This window comes from Salarias fasciatus, chromosome 7, assembly GCF_902148845.1.
Source record: "Salarias fasciatus chromosome 7, fSalaFa1.1, whole genome shotgun sequence".
Lineage (NCBI taxonomy): Eukaryota > Metazoa > Chordata > Actinopteri > Blenniiformes > Blenniidae > Salarias > Salarias fasciatus.
The window spans coordinates 13,112,925-13,133,928 of NC_043751.1; the positions used below are offsets into that span (position 1 = coordinate 13,112,925).

General features: G+C 43.1%; 1 protein-coding gene across 1 annotated transcript in view; it reads left to right on the top strand.

Moving 5' to 3' along the window:
* Window positions 1-409: 409 nt before the first annotated feature.
* tspan18b (tetraspanin 18b) overlaps window positions 410-21,004 on the top strand; it is a 35,244-nt gene continuing 14,649 nt past the window's right edge. Inside the window, exon 1 of the mRNA XM_030096517.1 lies at window positions 410-511. The gene's annotated coding sequence lies outside the window, so the exon portion shown is untranslated. The remainder of the gene's footprint in view (window positions 512-21,004) is intronic.

A 21,004-nucleotide genomic window follows, 5' to 3' on the forward strand; every position in this document is an offset into this window, starting at 1 on the left:
TCAGCAACACATCCCCCCATGCTTTCTACAGGCTGCAGACTGAGGTGGTGCACACATCATTTCTGAATATAGAAGTTGTGTTTCCCCCCCTCAGTGAGAGCAGGGGAGGGAGAACCGGGGGGGGGGGGGGGGGGGGGGGCGTGAGCCTGGACTGAGTCTCCGCCCTCCGGAGCGGAGAGGAGCGGATCGGGCTGCTGGAGGAGCCGCGCTTTCAGTGAGTTCACTAAACTGTTTGCATACCAGTCTCCCCTCAGCGCCGCACGCCTCTACGAACTGGGACCGCAGATCTCGGATCGGTGGATTTTAACAGTCGGACCTCGTTGGTTACTGGACACCCCAGCTGCATCGGTTTTTTTTTTTTGTTTGTTTGTTTTTTTTCAAATTTTATTTGTTTGTTTGTTTCATCTTTATTTCAGTAGAAGCTGGCTTTTTTTTTTTTTTTGGTCCCATTTTTCCCAGGGAGTTCCAGCTTGTCACATCCAGAGGTTTCGGCACCGAGCTGCTCTTTGAGGTAAGAAATAGAAAACATAGAAAAGTGTGTCCAAGTTGAATGAGACGGGAGAGGAGTCCCCTCGGTAGTTTCCGCTGAGCGGACGGGTTATTCGGAGCGGCGTTGGGGGATGTTGTTGTGCGCAGTGTTTGATTTCTGCTGGGGCTACTTTGTTGCAGCAACTTGCAGCTTCACCTCGGAGGAAAAAGCACACACTGAATTATGTTATCCTCAATTCTCAAGCTTTTATCTCAAACCCCTTCAGGATTAACATCAGAGTCACATTACGCACCACTAGTTTATTGTGCGCTTTTTTTTCTTCTTCTTCTTCTTTGTTTATTTTTTTCTCATCTATGAGTGAGCGATATCATGAGAAATGTGACAGCAGGGATATTCTGGAGCGATGTGTGTCAGCCTCCCTCCAAGCTGGCCTCCTTCCCACGGGGGTCGAGCCCAAACCGGGGAGGGGGCTTGTCTGCAGAGATGCTGGAGGTCAGCAGATGGAGGTCTCTGACGGCGCTTTGCTGCAGGGCAGAAGTCTTCTGTCAGGGTGGATTAATCAGAAGGATGCATCATCCCAAAACACAGCCCAGCCTCATTCTGTCTCATCTCCTCTGAGAAGGAAAATGGTGCAGTTAGTGGTCCCAAATGCAACTTCTGATGGCCACCAACTTTCTGTGTTTTAAGTATTATGCAGGTTTTTGGAAAGTGATTACTCCAGGTATCCTAATGCATCTTTTTAGTCTTCAATTTTAGAAAACCTGAACAAGTGGAACATTTTAAAGAATCTCAACATGAGGCCATTTTGAAGAATGGTGTACAATAAAACTATGTGCTCTGATTGTGGCAGTTTGCATCCGTCAACACGCACGTGTTGACAAACTGACACCCACCATATGGCACTGATGCTATAGCTCTAAGTTTGCTTTCAGTGCTGCATCACTGATCTGTTGGCAGATAAACCAGAAACAGTAGTGACTGTCAGTGGAAAAACAAAAGGTGGTGTGTTCTTTTCAACTCCACCATAGACCGGAACAGATCACACCAACTCTCTGGTGGGTTGGTTTTTGGCCCTTAGGCCATGTATTTGTCACCCTTGCATTAGCTGGGGCGTAACACTACGTGTGTGGGTCTGTCTGACGACTGATTCACTTATTAAATTCAGCGGAATTTCAGTTAGTTACATGTCTAACAGTGGTCGAACGCATTGTTTTGAAGTAATGCAAACCATGGCATGGCACTTATTCTGGAAATAAACTAATTAATAAATGAGTGGCAAGGTAGATGAGCAGCAAGATGAGATGAAATGCCAAGTACATATATCTCCAACACACCCAAGGAGTGGCAATATTAAACAGCCACTATGAATGTCTCCCACTGAATGTGATGAAATCCATGTCATTGACGCTTTTGCTTCTCAGAATGAACATTTGCATCAGCTGGAAAAGTACAAATGGGGAGCAAAGAAAGTTTTTTTCCTCCCACATCCTGAACTGTTCCACTGGTTAGTTTCAGCTGGAAACCAGGGGATTATCAGATACTGGCCAACTAGACTGGCTCTGAGGGACCTATTTGCACCCTGTCCGTATCCAGTCAAGTGTGCCGCTGCTGGACGGTCTTACCCCAAGTTAAAGACACAACCAGCTCTCTGTATCCCCGAGTTTGCTACAATCATATCACTCCCAGCCAGCTTGTACAGACTGGCAAATCTTCCGTCCTGATTGATGAGCCGAGCCGCTGTTACTGCTGCATCATGTAAAGACTCTGTCATTTCCCTCTCTGTCTGCTGCCGGTTCCACGCTCTCCATTTCTTTTATCATCATTATTCACCCCCAAAGCAAATGAATGGGAGTTGGTTGAGGGAGAGACACACACGCAAACTGGAAACAGAGATGTGTTTGTTCCCCATGTTGTGGGTGAACATTTGCCTTGTCAGAGGGAAAAAAAGGAGAGAGAAACAGTAGTATTGATGCTTTTGGAGCAGCTGCCAACATGGATGACTAAACTCTGCCTGAAGCCTTTCTATGTTCAGCTTAATTCACATGAGCGCTGGGAAATAGAAATAGTTTTTTTGTCTGGTCGATGATAAGGATGAGTACAAATGGCAACAGCAGGGTTCGTGTACCTACATGGTAATTTATATGAGGGATAAAGGTTAGCAGCAGCAACAGTGTGTTTGGTTTCTTCGGTGGACCGCAGAGAATAGCAATTAAATGGGAGCATGTTTGAGTGGATTCAGATCTACTCCGAGCCAAGCTGGTATTTATTCCACCTACAGATACAGAACACCTGGTGTGAGACTTGCCACTGGTGATCAGAGCACTCATTTTAATAGTGCCTCTGATAATGTGTTGCTCTTAATCACACGTCCACACTGCCAGCGATGAAATGAACGGCAAAAAACACATTAAAAATGTAAAAAAAAAAAAAGAAAAGAGAGAGAGAGAAAGTATGGTGAGTTCATTACTCCAGCGTCATTTATCTCCTGCTCTGGCACAGACGGGGTGGTGTGAATTGTAGTGTATGGCAGCTCCTGCTGAGAGAGACGGGGTGACTGACTTGATGCCGCCTGGCCTGGCAGAGCATCGCTCATTAAAGGCCTGAAATTAATCAGTCTGTGGTTCCACATGGTTGGGTGCCCCTGATTTCTGCTCTCCCCTCTTTTTTTTTTTTTCCCCCTATCACATTCACACTTTCACTCTTTCTCTCTTTCCTAATTTCAGCTGATGTGCTTGCAAATGAGTCTGCTTGCCTCTTCAGGCCGGCCCGCTGATCTTCCTACATCCCTCATACGAGTGGACAACACTTTCTCTTTCACCATCATCTCATCCATTATTCCCTTCCCCCATTCCTTGTCCACATCTTTTCCCATTCCCTTCCTCGCTACGTCCTTCCCTCATCCAACCTGCAGTGCACGTATGCATCCATATCGATGGGTTCAGAGTGGCAAAAGCACAGGGAAAACGAGGCTGGGTCATCACTCTACACTCTCCTTCCCCTGTATCAGCCCCACTACGGCAGCAGTGGTCCGTAGAGAGCCTGGAACTAAATGGAGTATCTATTGGCTCAATGAGAAAATTGCTTTTTTCGATTGCTAGAGGAGTCCTCATTTAATGTGCGTGATGCAGAGGCCTCAGCCCGTAATGGTTCAGCATCTTAGTTGTCAGGAGACATGAGAAAATGAAATTTGCCTTTCAGCCGGCAGAAATAATTTACTCTCTGAAAGGTGTGTTTTTTATCAGCTGTTTAAAGGCCGTGGAGCTGTGTGTTATCGTGTTCTGTGTGTCTGCAGTGTTTTCATCTGGACGTGGACATGGTCCGTGGATTTCAATTTTATTTGCGAAAGGATTTTTTTTTTTTTTCTCGAAGTTTAGTCACAACAAAGTTCTGAGGTTGTATAAAACTGTCTGGTTTGGTAACTGTCAGAAAACAGATTTCCACTTCAGCTCACATGGACCACACATGAACTTTTGGTTTTAAAATGAAGGTTTGGCTGAAGTGGAAAAAGTAGTGTTCAATAAAGTATATCAACAAAAAGAAAATGCAGTGGGAACCAGTTCAAGATGGGGGGAAAAGGCAAGAAATGTAGAAAGAAGAAATATCACATACATGATCAGTCACAAATTCCCAATAAGAATGAACGCTGTTTACAGCGGCTATATCCATCCATCCATCCATCTTCTATACTGCTTTATCTAAATAAGGTGCCAGAGGGGGCTGGAGCTGATCCTGACTGACAGTGGTGAAGGCAGGTAACACCCTGGACCTGTCACCAGTCCGTCACAGTGACACACAAACACAGACAGCTACACACACTCGATCTATTGGCATTTCACAGTAAACAATTAGACTCAGGCCACGTTTACACATAGCCAGGTATTTACAGAAATGGATATTTCCCACTCTGTGGTTTCAAAAATAACATTATTCGCATCAGATTGTTGAAAAAAAAAAAAAAAGAGATTTACCCAAACCCATGTAAAAACCTTGTAAAAAGCTACCATGAGCATGCCAGACCTATAGGAGGTAGTGAAATAAACATGAAGCCATGCTAGCCAGTCAGAATCCTGGAGAAAAAGATGCACGATAACAACACTAAAAGACATAAAGTAGTGTTTCTTCAGTGATGATAGGTTGAACCACATAACGGAGTATTTGTTACTGTAAATACAAACAAGCCAAAAGTGTTTTCACAAACAAAAAAAAAAACCAAAAACTGTTTATCAGCATCCATTGTCATCAGAGGAGCCAAACTGTAAACACAAGTCTCACATATGATGCTGATAAACAGTTTTATCACACACTATGACGCTAAACACCATCTCCCCCTGTCTACATGGAAATGTAAAGGTGGAGTTTTTTCCAAATCTCCAGTTTTTCAGTTTGAAGATGTAATTGTTTTCGGTATCTTGTTGCTTTGTTTACATGTAAACAAACGGCCCAAACACATTGAAATCTCACCATTTTTGCTGCGTGTCGTGCATGTTGCGACGGAATCACATCAATTTCATGGATTTAGGGTTACGAAAGAGTTAAATCATGTCTACCTGCATTGGTGCATTTCCCCCAATTCTCCATTTTAAGTGTCTCTTTTGAAGATGGCTGTGTTTCTGTAGATTTCCTTGAACCAGTTTAAAGAGCTCGCCAGCTCTTTTTGCTTCACAGGTGATAAGTTCTCGGCCGGCACATTAAAAAACACAACTAACTGGGACAGTTCTACAACTATTTGATGTCTTATGAAGAAGTCTTATGGATCTTTCTGTGAAATTGGCGACTTCTAAAACAGTGAAAATATAAAACTTTCTCCAAAACTGATAACAGCATTTACTTGTGTTTCTGCTTGATCAAACATGAGTTACACATTCACACATTCCTTTGTCCGTTGCGTGCCTCCATACGGGCCAGGATGTTGGGAGTGACCTAAACGTGGGGCAGCTGGCAGTCCCGAGTCCACTGAAAGCAGGAAGCTGAGGGGCCTCTTCCTTTTTTTTATCAGGAGGAAGCAGGACGGCTGTTTGTGCTCAACCCAAGGATTCTTTGTGCTTATCTTGCATTCGCCCTATTTCCCTCAATAATGGTTGTGCTGAGCAGGTAATGAGGTAAAAGGTATGTATTTGACAAGCTGGGCTTGGGAGATAGCGGGCTCTCCAGTGGGCTTATGGCTTGATGGGCTCTTAGTTGAGGGTACACTCAACCCCATCTCTGGATGTTTGAATCTCGCTCCAAATCCCCTGCAGCCATCTCTCCCTCTCCCTCTCTCTATCTCACTCTCTGCATAATGTTCCTCTGAACTAATAAACCATTTTGCTCAGGTGTCCATTAAAGGCTACTGGTGAGAGCCCGCTGGTCATTACACTCAGCAAGCACACTTGGTAAATCCCCGTGTGTGTGTGTGTGTGTGTGTGTGTGCTGGCAGGTTTCTTCATCACCTCGTGGTCTTTTTCTTTTTTTTTTTAATTCTCCAGCTGCAGTTGCAGCTCAGATAGGAGCTTAGGCTGGCCACGAGTCGAGGTGTGTGACACGGGGCTAACATGCGGGGAGATTACCTGCCTGACTTCAGAGAAAGTGGAGCACAGCTCTGATACTCTGAACCATCCTGAAGTTTAAGCACTCCTCTGCTCGAAGGAGTCAGTGTACATTGTGTGAGGGGGGGGGGGGTGGCAACACATCTTTTTGCTTTATTAAAGGGGACACTTGTTTTATGTGTACAGGATCCCTGGTTTAGTCCTCGTGCTGTCGGGTTGAATTGAATCGACTCTCCCACTGTTGGCTCTGTGGGCTGGAGGAAGCCGGGTGCTAATCAAGAAGCACAGAGGAGGAAAATCTCATTTTATGGCTGTGTGATTGCTTTCAGCGCTCACAGCCCGACACTGTGGCTTTTTAATATAGATAATATTTGAGGCTCTTTTTAGATTTGCTTCTCGTTTTGTTTTCCGCAAAAAATTCCCCGGTTCCTGTTGGGGATTTGCGATAAAGCTTCTGAGTTCACACGATTCATTTGTAAATACAAACGGAGGATTGCACCCTGCTTATGATTCGAGAAGAAGAGCAGACATGTGCTGCACAAATAATGAGACAAATGTCTGTGATTTTCAGAAAAAAAAAGAATTCCTGGAATAAACTCCAGCTTTAGACTCATTGCGCTCCGTTATTCTTCAGAATGTGGACAGGTGTCACAAGTGTCCACTTTAGCTGAGTTACAACCACATTTCATTGTTTGCTTGCTTTCACACTTGTCTGATTTGAGATGTGTTCTAAGAGTTGAATTGATTAATTTTTGAAGCACTGCTATATAACTAGCCTTCAAGTTCTCTGTGTGAGTTATTTATTTATTTATTTATTTATTTTGTTTCGCATCCACTTGTGAATTTGATGTTTAAGTATCTTGCAATCTCATTCACTATTGATGAGAGGAGGGATCGTGAGATCTGGAGAAGCTTCACACAAGTGGCTGCAGTAATGCAGTCATGGTACTAAACTGTTGTGGGGAAGATGGAGCTGAGCTCTTTATTTACCCGTCGGTCTACGTCTTACCATCACCTGTGCTCAGGCACTGTGAGTCGTGACAAAAGGAATGGGATGGAAGTGACTGAAATTAGATTTCTCAGCAGGGCTGTGGGCCTTGCTCTGTGTGATAGACTGAGGCGCTCAATCATCCAGGGGACCACTCAACGACGTGGCTGAGCTGGTTTGGAAATCTGATGAGGACACCCTCGGTCAGGTGTACTGGTCACGGCCAACTGGGCCTAAACCTCTGGCTAAGCCACTCTCTTATACTCTTTGTGGAGTTTTGTTTAGTTCAGTTTAAGTAGAGGAAGTTTTTTGGGGAAATGGATGTCGTTACTTCTTTTCTCAGACATGGATGGATGCATTTGTTTCAGGGAATACATGTCAGACAAACAACATCTTATGGTTTTAGAAAACTGTGATCGGTATTCTTTCCAGTTCTCTAACATTTTATTGGCAAAACAATTAAGGGATTCATTAAGTGTTGTAGCAACAACAGCAGAAGCATCTTGTTTGCATCGATCATCCTGCAACTTATCACAGATACACTGATGAGGAGACACACTCCATTACTTGAAAACTATCGCACTTCATCCACTGCTGCTGATCCACTGCAATTTGCCTTTTTTTTTTTTTTGAGAATGGTACTACCAGCTGAGCCCAATTCAGATCTGTTTTTACAGCCTCTCTCCATGTGACTCATTGGGTCTAATGGTCCTCTGGTCTCCTGACTCAGGCATTTTTCTGATGAAATGGGACTCTCTCTCCCGGCTTCTGGTCTTTCTCTCTTTCTGTTGCCTCAGCCACAACTGTATTTCAGATCCCGTCCTCTTTTCTCTCTCTTCCCGAAAGGAACGCTCCTGCTTCTTTCCAGGTTTCTAAAATTAAAAAAAAGTACATAGAATTATGAGTGAATCCTTATTAGTCAGTAGATGCTGCTATATTGCAGTCTATTTCATTACATATTCATTGCTGTGTCTTTATTTTCTCTGCCTACAGGGGATCCGGGCCTCTGTAAATATCCTGTTTATTTTTAATCACTGATGACAAGCAACACAGTGTAATGTGATATCATAATTGTTGCACACAAATACAAACACATGTGCTCTCATCATAAATTGATTCAGTAATTTAGAGTGCAGTTTATTGTAGGGATGGACAGTATAGGTTCTTAATGATGACCCACATAATTGGGTCATTATCACTGCACACAGATTAAATGCACGTTGCAGCTGGATGGCAGCTCATTAAATCACTTTCCCAAACATTTAGGCTGCGGTGGGATGTCATGATGTGAGGCTTAAATGGTGGATTTACAACCAATTTGTCTTCATGGGAAGATAGTGGGTTATATTTTAATGTTTGCTGTCGTCTTTTCCAGGGTGTCTGAATTACAGTACACTTTCTATCAGATTTTTTTTTTTAAGAATCGTTAAGATTTATATCCTAACACATTGCAGTTCCACTCACTGATGACTATATAAGCCTTAATTGCACAAACTCAAATGTATCTACAACCCTCCCACAGACAGCCCTGCAGTCTGGCCACTTCTGGTAAAACTCAATGGGAGATGGAATTATTTTCTTTTTCCTTTTTTTTTTTTTTTTGCATATGGATCTCATATCTTCTTGAATCTCGGCTGGATGTTTTGCATTTACCTTGTAAACAATGCATGAATAATCCTGAGCTAAGCAAAGATTTGTTTAATTTACTTGGAGCTGAACGTTGCAGAATTCAGCAGACGTAACTGGGCTAATGGGATTCTCCTCTTGCAGCCACATGTGAGTCCAATACATTCAGAAAGACCCATATTTCTTTTTTTCTCTTCTTCTTCTTCTTCTTCTTCTTCTTCCCCAGACTGGTTACATTTTGCTGCCTTTGAAGCCCACACACCTTGTCCACACCACTGCTCTCCGCAGCTCCCGAGGAATAACAGCAAGGTTATAGTCCCTCCTGCCGGGTGAGACTCGCCACACGCCTATTAGACGTACGGGCCGCTTGTCAGCCTCCACAGCGTCGGGGGGACAGATCAGTGTTTGATTAAAAAAAAAAAAATACTCATGGTAGGTTACAAGGTCTACCTGGGGAACGGTGGGGGAAGGGCTGGCTAATGATCCCTCTCCTGCCGGGATCACAGGCCCCCGCAATAGGCGTTTGTGTGTTTTCACTTCAGCTTGTTAGAGAGCAGGAACTGCAAATCTTAAGTGCTTATAAACTGGTAGCGGTTTAGGGCCAGGGCCATCTGTCTTTAGGTTTTCTGTTTACACATAAAGCCTCTTGTTAAATATGTCATCTCACCTTGGGTTGAAGCACACATTGAAAGGAAAACGTTGGTGCGCTTTTTGCAGTTTTTTTGGGGGGGGTTCTTTCCTCGGAGTCATCCTTATTGCCCACAATCGCACCAGTAGACCACCTGTGGTTGAAAGCCGGTGCTCAAACGGGCGCTGAGCTGTTACGGTCCGACCATAAAAAAGCCAACCGAGGTTGTTGAAGCGACAAAGCAGTTGTGTTAAGACCGAATTGATGTCTTCTGGATAGTGACGTTCTGCGCTCCTCACAGGATGAATTTATTTCCCCGAGAAGTCGTTTCATGTCTGCCTGAGTAATAACCTCTTCCTTTAAAGAGCCGATCGAATATACACGGTGTAGACAGTTATTTTTACTCTTCAAAGGAGAAACAATTAGACGGCGAAGCCGGAGCGCCCCACCGCCTCATGATTTTTTGATGGCGCTTTATGAAATTTTTAACCCAGTGCCACTTTAAAAGCGCAGTCCTCGAGAAGGCGTTCGTGGGTCACTGCACTAAAACGCCGGCCGCCGTCCTTTGGGCAAACAAGTCGGTCAGTGCCAGCTCATGTGTTACAGCCACAAGCGAACCACACTGTCAGCGCGGAGAGAATATGTTACATTTAATGAACTTCAACGTCCAAAAAAAGATATTTCAAGAAAAAAAATAAACGGTTTTGTGGAAAAATAGCAAAAAAAAATTGCTATCCTATTACATTTGAGTCATTTTCTTCACAAGTTCTAAAAGGTAATATTTATTAGGGTAAACACATGCAAACCGTGAAGCATAATTCATTTTTTCTTAATCCAGAACTCGCTGCATCGTCTTTTCTTTGAAGCTTAGGAGAGAAAGGAAAATCCAGTAGAAAGGAAAGCTACTGTTTCTCTATTTGAAGTATATTAAAAGGAGTTTGATTTTTTTTTTTCTTGAAATTGTTTTTCAATCCAACATTTCCAGCAGAGGAATCCTCGGATCCCCTTCACATGTGTTTGTCAGAGATAGCAGAGGCACGACAGGTGTCCCCAGCATGTGAAATTAAATTGGCTGCAGCACTCATTGATTTAAGTGTTCTAAAAAAGCAGTGCAGATGCCTCTTTTCAGCGGAACATCAGGTGATCTTGGCTGACTTCCCATTGATTTGTCACCTGTCCCAACTTTCTCGCGACGAGCCAATAGCAGAAGTGGCCCAACGCGGTATTGACCACCTGGTTTGTGCTGCTCAAATGTGTAAATTGTTTGAGGGCAAAACAGACAGCCGAGGCAATTCTCCAAGTGCGCACACCCTGGAGAAATGAGCGCAGATCATCCTTCCCGATAATGCCTGGCAAGAAGCAGAGCCCAAGTGAAATACCACAGTGTCAGTGTTGAAGCCAAGTAATTTTATAGGCGTCTCAGTAAACTCCTGGATGTGTTGAGTATATTTGGGTTTTATCTATAAAGACAAATGGTATTTTTTTTTAAAAAAGCCACCTGTTTCCTTGACTGGTAGCAGAGCTGGTGACTCTGATCGGCTGCTATAAAACAGGATTTATCAGGGATAGAGACAATTTCCTGATTTTCTATTATACTTAAGGCTGAGTGTCTGTCGGTAACCCCAGCTGATCGTATCTGATATGACCACATTTAAATGATGCCCAAAAGAAACAATGGAGGGAGAGAACGCCAATGTCTTGAGCAAATATCAAAACAACAGCTAGTTTGAAATCGAAAAGGAAAAAAAAAGCAGTTTTTCTGTATTTAATGAGGAACAGATGTCTACCCTCTCCTCACTGAGAACATCACTGCGTCTATACATTTGCCATATCGAAAACAACCATGCCGTCTATCCACACTGAGAGGTTGCAACCCCCCCCACCCACTTCAAACATTTGGCCAGCTCCGCCGTGTCTGTGCATTTATTCTGTTGCTTTTGGCATGAACTCCAGGTCTCTGGTGCTTCCAAGAAGCTTGAGATTCTGCAGACAGCTGGAGATTTGGAAAAAAAAAAAAAAAAAAAGAAATAATAAAAATATAACCATTTAGTGTCTTCTGCTGCAACGCCACAGCTCATTAATGCTGAATATCTTTTCTATACTCCCCCTCTGCTTTGTTCAGATCTTCACTTATTTTCTGGTTGGTATCAACAACAAGTCTCCAGCACACTGCAAAAAAGGATAACCTAAATCCAAGATATCAACACTAAATTAAAGAAAATTACTCTTAAAACCAGTGAAATTATCTGTCCATGCAGCAAGTGAATTTTACTTAAAACAAGATCTTGATATAAGAATATTAAACCAGGAAATAAGTCTCTGTATCTTAAATATATCTTAAATCAAGTGAGATGAGACAATTTGACTGAAAACAAGACTTTTGAACTTGGTAAGTATTTGAATTTTTGCAGTTTTTGCAGTGCACTAATTAATGAGGTGGATTTTTCTTTCTTTGGCTTACAGTATATGTTGTGGGTTTTTTTCTGAAGACTGTGCAGCAGTCCTCCTGTATTTAATGCGAGAATGTGGTGAATGATGGCTTTCTGTTATTAATTAAAACTGAGTAACACTGTTTTTTTAATTGCTGGAGGATGAGCCTCCCGTCTTTCTAGGCTTGAAGCACAGTTCTTTCCAAATCTAATGACACACAGACTTTCTCTTCCCTAATACTGTTGTTTTTGATGGAATGACAGATTTCCTACTATTTTTTCACATTTACAGATAATGTTGTAAGCAGCTTTTGGAATGTCTATCTGTTTTGACTACATAATTACAGTTTTGCACTAAAGGGTCTGTATCATTTTAATCAGTCTCCATTACACTTTGAATAAATTCAGTTAGAAAAATATTTGTTTTAATTAGGGATGTGCGAGTACCGATACCAGGTATCGGTATCGGGCCGATACTGGCCTTATTTCAAGGTATCGGGTACTCGTGAAGGCTACCGATGCCAGCCGCCGATACTCACGGCAAGAAAACCCCACGTGTCGTAAGCCCTCCTCACCAGCAGTTGGCGGTAGTGCAACCAAATGGGATGCAAGCTGCCGACAAACATGAAGGAGGAAGAAGCTCCTCTCTGGAGCGCTGACAGGCGCAGGGCTACACTGCAGCGGGCTGACTTCTCCATGAGTCTCATCCAGAGCAGAGACAACAGGAATGAATCCAGAACGGCTGCTCGTCTCACCAAAACTCCGCCGGTGTGGAAATTCTTTTATACAAGTGAAAACGAGCCGAGCTTTGCAGAATGCTAACTCTGCAATGCTAAAATTGCTAAAGGAGGTGCGCGATGTTGTTCATTTACCACTAGTAATTTGTTTAAACACCTCAGGGCGAAGCTTGTGGACGAGAGTCTGACGCTGTTGTGCTGGAAAAAAAGAAAACTCCGGCAGCAACTCGACGGCAAACTCTGCACAAGACCGAGAAACTGAAGAGCAGAGATCCGAGAGCAGCACAAAAAACACGAGCAACTCTTTAAACTCAGGGGTTTTTCTATCTTTGACTTTAGTTCATAAAAAAATCATTAAAATTAGTACATTTAAAAACCTTAGTTTATGTAAAGTGTAAAACTCAGAGAAATTGTTTTATCTTGCACTTAATTTCATTTAAATAAGTGCAAACTCAGAGTTGCTTGTTTTATTTTTCAGACTATTATTTTGGACTTAAACGTAGCGGCTGGGCTGCCTTTTTATTGGAAATAAAATTCATTTTCAAAAATAATCTCATTGCATTATTTTACATTTTATGTATATACAGTATCGGTATGCAAGTATCGGTATCGGTGAGTACTGAAGATGAAGTACTCGTACTTGGTATCGGTCTGAAAAAAAGTGGTATCGCACATCCCTAGTTTTAATGAAATAATTAGTAGTTTTACCTTTCATTTCCCCCCCTTTTCTTTATGATTTATATCTAGAAATAAAAAAGATTGGGAATAGGAGTCCCCAATTCCAGATTTTTTTCTCTCTGACAACCTTGAGGAAAGGCCACCAGTGTGACTGGATGAGATATAAAATGATGAGTAACGAGACAAGCAGACAATGTTTGTTGCAAAAACCGCATCTTTAAATAAGCCGAAGAGCCACGCTGCTCCGCCAGCTGTGGTCACTCCCGTTGTCCCCAGACACCAACTCTAAACGGGATGTTTATCTTCCGACTACGAGGCTCTGGCAGGTTGAGGGAGATGTGCTTCCCCTCCGGATCTGCGGCGCGCTGCCTGTTTGTGCTCATTGCTCACAGTTTCACCACTAACACCCCCCCCCCACCAATTAATACTCAAGACGGCTTCGGCAGCATCTGCTCAAGCAAGACAAGTGTCATCGGTTCCCAGCGCTGTTCGGCTGAGTTGAGGAGAGTTGAAAGAAAATCTGCAGTGCTGTTATTGCTATTCTGAACTTGTTATCTGCGTGCGCTTCGTGAGCAGGTTCACAGCGAGGCCTCTGCATGACAATTATGGCTGTTTTCGTAGTTCGGTGTGTTTTGAATCTTAAATCAAAACCCGGTCGTTTTCAGATCGTTTTGACCCCGCCGTGTTTCTGTGACCACATCCATCCCAATGCGATTGTCTCCGATCCGTCATGTTTTGCGGTGTAAATCTATTGACTCGCGCTTCTTCGGGGACTTAATCTTGGACCCTCTCCAAGCGGCTCAGTTTCCATCCTCTCACCTTCTTTCCTCCGTCTCCCATAAATCAATGTGATGTAATTGCGTAAACTCCCTTTCCCACAGCTCGGGAGTATTCTCAGAGAGAGAACGCTTCAGTGAGGCCAGTTAACCTTAAACTCCCCAATTCCCACAATTGTGACGTCCCCGGTTTGCTTTGCTTCGGCCTCTGAATATCTGTGTTTGCAGACCTTCTTTCTCTGGTGCTGTTTGATGTTTCATGCATTGATTTTTTTTTTTTTTTTTCAAGGAGCAGGACTGTGGAAGTGAACTTTCTCACAACTGGTACAGTCTGTTTACATTTGGCTAATTCATTCTAAGCTCAGCAGATTAAATCTCATTTCTCTAAGTGCTTTTTGTGTTGAGCCAAGCATGATTTCTCCTGACGTCTCCTCGCTCGTGGCTCCCTCAGCCCCGTTGGAGGAATGTTTTTTTTTTTTTTTTTTTTTTTTAAACACTTCTGCATTTTCACAAGATTGAAGGATGGAAAACGTCCAGCTCCCATCCCTGCCTTTTTCCACATTTCAGTCCCTTCCCCGTCTGCCTCCTGGGACGCACACCCAAGCAGGATATCTCTTCAAAGGATATCTTTTAACTTTTCGTCCAGAGACTATTGAGCTTAGAGTGAACTGATGTGGAAAGGTTTTTTTCTATCTTAAGGATTTTGAGTGGGCAGCAGTCCTGCTCACACGGTTCGGCGTTCTGCTTTATCCCGGTTTCATCATTTTTCCACTTCTGCCGTAATCCTCCTTCCATCAGTCACACCCAGAGAAACACAAGTGATAAAACCATTTTGTTGCCCCTCATGCTGAAACACATTTTCAGGCTATTTGGCCATTAGTGCAGGCATATTTGACGGCGTGAGAGAGACAAAAAGCATGAGTCATTTTCACTGCCGCCTCTCTCTCTCTCTCTCTCTCTCTCTCTCTCTCTCTCTCTCTCTCTCTCTCTCTCTCTCTCTCTCTCTCTCTCTCTGTCTCTCTCTCTCTCTCTCTGTTGCTGTGAGTCGGTCACAGCTGGTTACCTGCTGCTTGTGACTACAGCCGCCACATACAGGCTGACATGGATGGCAGATTCAGAGGGATTTGGGGTTCTTTGGCATATGCGCCGCTTTTTATGAGGAAGTCCCAGCGAGGAGCCTCTGTGCTGAGGAAATGATCCAGATGCAAAGCTTCTGGCTCCCATAACCCAGTGGGACACCTGCCCCACTGCTCCTGTGCAAAATTCACAAAGACAAAGACTACCATCTCTGTATGAGCAGGAATGCTGGTCTGACATGCTGTTGCATATTGATTTTCCCTGCAGCTCATCCAGTGCTGGTGAACCGGCTTTTGTTCTGACGATACAGCTCTGGTTTCAGCGTTTCAATGAGACTGAATTATCATATTATTTCAAATGCGACAGTCCAAGAACACATTAGCAGTGGCACTCAAACTTTTCCCAGTGGAGCCTCACCAGGACTGCCTCCTGCGACCCGGCCTCAGATTTACTGTCGAAGCTAAATGTGGTCGGACACACCCATCATGAGCACTGTGCAGTTTCCCAGAACTCTTCAAAACTCTGAAATGTTATTATTATTATTATTATCTTTATAAATATATGTGCAAATCTAATTTGGTTAACCTCAGAGAACAAACATGCTTGTGATCTCTGGCACTCTCGGAAATTGGTCCACAGGATGGCCACCATTAATATCCAGCACCAGACTCTGTTTCTTTTACCTGAGATGCATTTAATAGTTCGGAAAGCTCACTGGATGAGTAAATGCAGTCCAGTGATTATCAGCAACATAGCATGACCGAACAAAATAACACTTTGATGTGAATTTCATTGAAGTCTCCTTACACCTCTTCAGGCTTTTCACTGTGTTGTAGGTGTAATGAGAAAATGTTAATGCTAATTACATGTTTAATCTGAGTTGGGTGTGAAATGCCCTAAATCATTTGATGACACATATTTCAGAATAACCAATGAGACTGTCTTCATAGCCTAAAAAAAAAAAAAAAAAATCCCAAACGTTTTTTAACATGAATAATAATCTCTGTAGTCGCATGATTCATGCACTTGAATATGCATGCGGTGCTGTAATCTATGTCAGGAACTGCAATAGAAGTTCATTTTGGATGAGGTTCATGATCCATGATAAAAGAAAAAAAAAACGTAGAGGAAGTGTTTCTTCTTGCTCTCTGGAGGAAGTCCTGTTACTAGATGTCAACATGAAACTGTGTTTATGATATAGTAATTTGATACTTTGCTTAAAAGTTGCCAAAAACAACAATTCTGTGTGTCAAATATGCCAGCCTAAAAACCTGACCTCCCCGGATTTACCATCGTCTGCTTACAGAGTGATGTGTGAATCTCGGAGGGAGCTTCTCCGGCAGTGCTCAGTATGGTATGCAGTGAAAACCATTTGCAATTGGAACCAGACTGTGGCCTCCGATTTGGGGCAGAACTGATGTTGTAACCGCCAGGCAGTTTTCCAAGTGTCCCTCTTTGCAGGGATTTATATTTTCTGCCAATCTTCGCCGTGCCAAAGTTTTTGTTTTCATTCACACCGCAGAGTGATGTGCAGACTCTTACCAAGTGGATATGGAGCGAATTCAGATTAACAATAGTTGAGAAAAAGAAATACCTTGTTGGCATAGCTGTTGAGCACATCTCAATTTGAGCAGGGAAGCTTTGCTTGTGGAGGAGTACAAACTCAAAATCTGGTTTCAATTATACAAAAAAAATGGTTGCATCTGGACCCATTGCACAAATAATCTGTTTCCACTTCTTGTGTATCTTCTGCATTGTGATGCTTACCACATTGTTTATCTGCCCATCAAACAGCCTCATGAGCCTTCAATAACAAGAAGAGTCAAGGCGAGGGTACAGAACCAAATCAGAGCGAATGTCAGCGGCAAGAGTCCGTTTTTACTCTTCATCTTCTGAAGATCATCGTTGCCCTTTGCAACAAGACCTCATTCCAACAGATATTCAGAAAATTCACAGCTGTGTTGTACTGCAGCACTTTGAAATGATGGCTTAGAAATTGTTACCAGATGTGTTGCTAACATGTGTTTAAACCAAACAGTTTGACCTGGTGGACAAGACTGGCCCCATATTCATACAGGACATCACATGTATGTTAGCTGTACAACTTTCTTAGGAAAAAAACAGGTAATAGTAATAACATTATTGAAATGTCTGGATCTGATATTTAGTTGATATCAACTCGATACAGTCTAACTATTCAGATTTTACTCATCGGTTGAAGCAAATGGTGAAGTAAGTGTTGTAATGTGTTCAAACACCTTGCCTACATTGATCAATTCTGTGTTAATTCAGTCACTAACTGACACAAATGTAAGTAGAAGATCTGATAATTTGAGCAAATATGTGTTCCTGCCTACTGTTAACGTTAACATTTATGGCACAGTTGCCAATCAAGTACAATCTCAGTGAATTATAGAGACACTTGCTTTCAGACTTCCATGTAATCAGAGTGAACTATTGTTATAAATGCATTTTGCTTGCAGCAAGTAATACTTAGTTATAATCTAAAGCGTTTAATGAGAAGTAATCAGTGAAAGATTTACAGTGTGCAGGATCATCTTTTATAAAATTATTTCACTCTCCCGTCAGCCTGCTAGTTTGAACTGACTGCAGAGCGGCTGTGTTGTCTTTTGTGCAGTCAAAATGTTTTAGGCGAGAAAAACATCCTGAGGGAACTCTATGCAAACTTCCTCTTTGTGCAGGCAGCCTGGAACTTCTTTCCAATTCCTCTCCGAGCTGGAAGCCCCCTGAACTGTGTTCTGCTCTCTTCTGGAGCTTTACTGGTTTCAGGGTTGAGCTGGGATGGAAATGGTTATCATGTGGCGGCTGAACCGCTCTCTTCCACAGTGGAGGAGTTTGTGGACAAACTGAGTTTAAAAGCCCCCCCCCCCCCCCCCCCCCCCCCCCCCCCCCTCCCTGCTGTATGTAGTAATGAACTCCTACCTTGCCTTGGAAGGCTGCACTGCTGGTATCCTAGCTGTGTTTTTGTAACCCTCACTAAAAAAGCTCTGCTCTTAATTGCGTCCCACGGGTCCCAGGCGCTCAGTATGCACAGCCTTTCCTGTCCCTCGCACTGATCCTCCCCCTCTCCCAACCTCAGCCCCATCATCCCAATTCGACAGGTCTTTCCTCTTTAATCGCTTGACTTCAAAGCGGTATTGTGATGCCCCCCAGGCCCCGGGCTCCTCGGAGACGGGGGGCTAGCCTTGGGAGCCTGAGAAGGAGGGTGGTGTATGACGCATTACGTTAAGTTAGACAGGCAGGGGTTAAAGAAAATAACAACAAGTGGTTCAGCTGCTGTTCCTCATCATGTTGTCACCACAGAGAGCTTGGTGTCGTGTAATTATAGTAGCAGGTTGCACATGTCAGAAAGGCCCGGTGTAGGAGGATTGTCCCTGTTCTTTGATGAGGCCATCTCTGTGGAGGTGAGAGATACAAGCAGCAGCCCGAGAGACCTGCCGCACGGCCAAGAGGCCTGCCGAATGTCTGCCGCCGGCTCGCCGCCGAGGTGGACGCGGCGTCATCTTTCATCAGCATCAGAGCGGCGCCCTCCGAGCACACTTCCAGCGGCTGTGTTCTCATCAGGTTTCCATTCAGCCCAAAACAATTAACACTGGGAAAACAGGGGACCGCTAAACGACTTCAATCTGCATCTTTTAGCTGGAATAATTGTGTGAATGCCCCCACCCTCCCTTGGTGTTGAACTTCCCAGTGCATCGAGTTTGGTGCAGAGAACAAAGAAAACTGTCGGTTTGCCGGAGCCAGTGAGGGAAGAGTGAGTGATTAGCTCTGTGATGCCCTCTGATCAGAGTGGGGATTGTTTCTCCATCGAGGTGGTTTATCTTTATCTCTAGTGGTTGACTCACACTGTTGGATCGATGAATCTAGATGGGGTAAGGCAGTAAGTCTGCCTCAGCATTGCCCTCATTAAAGCAGATGTTCTCAAGATCTATGGCTGCCGACAAGTGTACTCTTTGCTCACTTCTCGAATATTCAAGCATGATGTATATGGACCCTGTCAGAAGGTGGCCAGTGATCACATGAGACAGATAATGTCCGAAGAGTTTTGCTGGTATTCAGTGTTATTATACAGGACTTAGGGTTTAAAGCACCATATATCAGAATTGTAAATTTGGAGTTGACACTAAAGCTTAGAGGTTTTAGTTTTGCCAGTTAAGTGAGTGACATACAGGTTTAGCAAAGCGGTGAGACGTAAGTGGAAGAGCTGTCACTTCCTGCACAGTTTTTATATCCACTTCCTGTCCCCAGAGGAAGCATTGTTGGTCCTTGCTGTTCTTTGACCTCTGGCATTTCAGTCTAGGTTTCCTGTCCGCTTGAGTCGATGAGGTAACTTCTGAAAACAAATGAGAGTCAATGCCAACAATTAAACCAGACGATGCCCAAAACCTGTTGAGAATGTTTTTTAACTGTTTGGCACAAAAAGATTTTCGAGCAATTTCAAACGTCCAGAGGTGAAAAGCCTGCCTGTGTTTATATGGAAAGGAACACAGAAATCTATGCATAAAAGTAGCACAAATACGTTTTTCTGAACATTTTGCGTCCTCTCTTCTGTCACATTTTGTTAAACATACTCATGCTTGTGGTAAATTTGAAATTCATAGACAGTAAAATTGTTGTAATTTGATTTTTGCTGCGTTGTACAAGAGTGTGTCACTGATTTCTAAATTCTAATGAGTAAATGTGTTTGGAAAAGAATCAAAAGCCAGAGTAATCTATTCTTTTATCAATGCTTCTTTCATTTTTCTGCTTGTCAGACTCTTCCCTGTTGTGTTTTGTTGAAAACTTGTGAAATTCAAAGAGGATTAAACGATGCAAACAGCAGTTTTACTGCATAAAACTAGTTTATAATGTAGTATTTTAAACATAGCAGACAGTCTTCTCTAGAATCAAATCACAAACAAACATTGGTTTTGTGCTGCAGCCCTTATATTAGATATCACTCTTGAGACTGCTGCTGGCACCCAGCAACTGTTCACCAATAGAAATTGAAAATCTAAAATATCCTGTTCATACTCAGAAATACTAAAATATGCGGAAAGCCTTTGTGTTCTTGTTTCTTCCCTTAGAGAAAATTGGGTAGGGATTGATAAAAAAAAACAAAAAAAAAACAAGCACAGTCCTTAATATTTTTGATATCAATAAAATCTCATCATTTCCCATCCCATCATGTGTGCCCATCTCTGTGAAGTGGCCATAGATATTAGATTGACGGTCTCGAGAGTTACAGAAAATTCCTGCTTTGGAAAGGTGAAGGCAATTTCTAAGAGGTACTCATCCCAGAGTGTGTACTCATATTGCTTCACGGTGACTAGTTCCCACTGCTATCTGCATGAATTGAATTGTGGGAGATCACTGCAGCAGATATTGGTTAAAGAAGCACGTAATTTAGAATGTGCTTCTGTCATACACACCACGAGATAGATGTTGATGATGCAATTCTATTGTCAGACCCTGAAATATCAGGAGGGGCTAATCAATTAGCTGTTGCCTTGATGTTTAAATTGCCCTCAACGCTGGTGAGCTTAAATGTCAAAGACAAATTGGCAAGAGAGATTTATTTAAAAGGGTTGCCATTCAGCGGATGTAGATGAAACCTTTCCTCGAGTGTGGACCCCCCCCTCCCCGCCCTCTTCCATCTCTTTGTTGGACCCTCAGTGGCCTGGCCTTTCTTGTCCCCCTTGAGGGTTCATCTTATTGTTGTGCTTTCTCAGCCGTCTGTGCTGATCTCTCTTTGCACCCCCATAACCGATTCAATGAGGCTCGGCAATCCTATTGGTGCTCCACTTTCCCATGAAAAAGGTTTCCATGGAAACCAAAAAATAATGCAGACCCTCAACACTGTTGCTCTCCACCAGCTAATAGCCCTCTAAACAGGGGTTCAAAAGAGAGTACCTCTGCAACAGGCTTTTGGATGAGATCTGACCACTCAGTACGAGATTACAGTCCACAATGATAATTACTTAGCTATCTGTCGCTGTTGTGAAAGAGTGAAGCAAAATGAGAAGAGATTACTGTGCTTCATGGCCTAA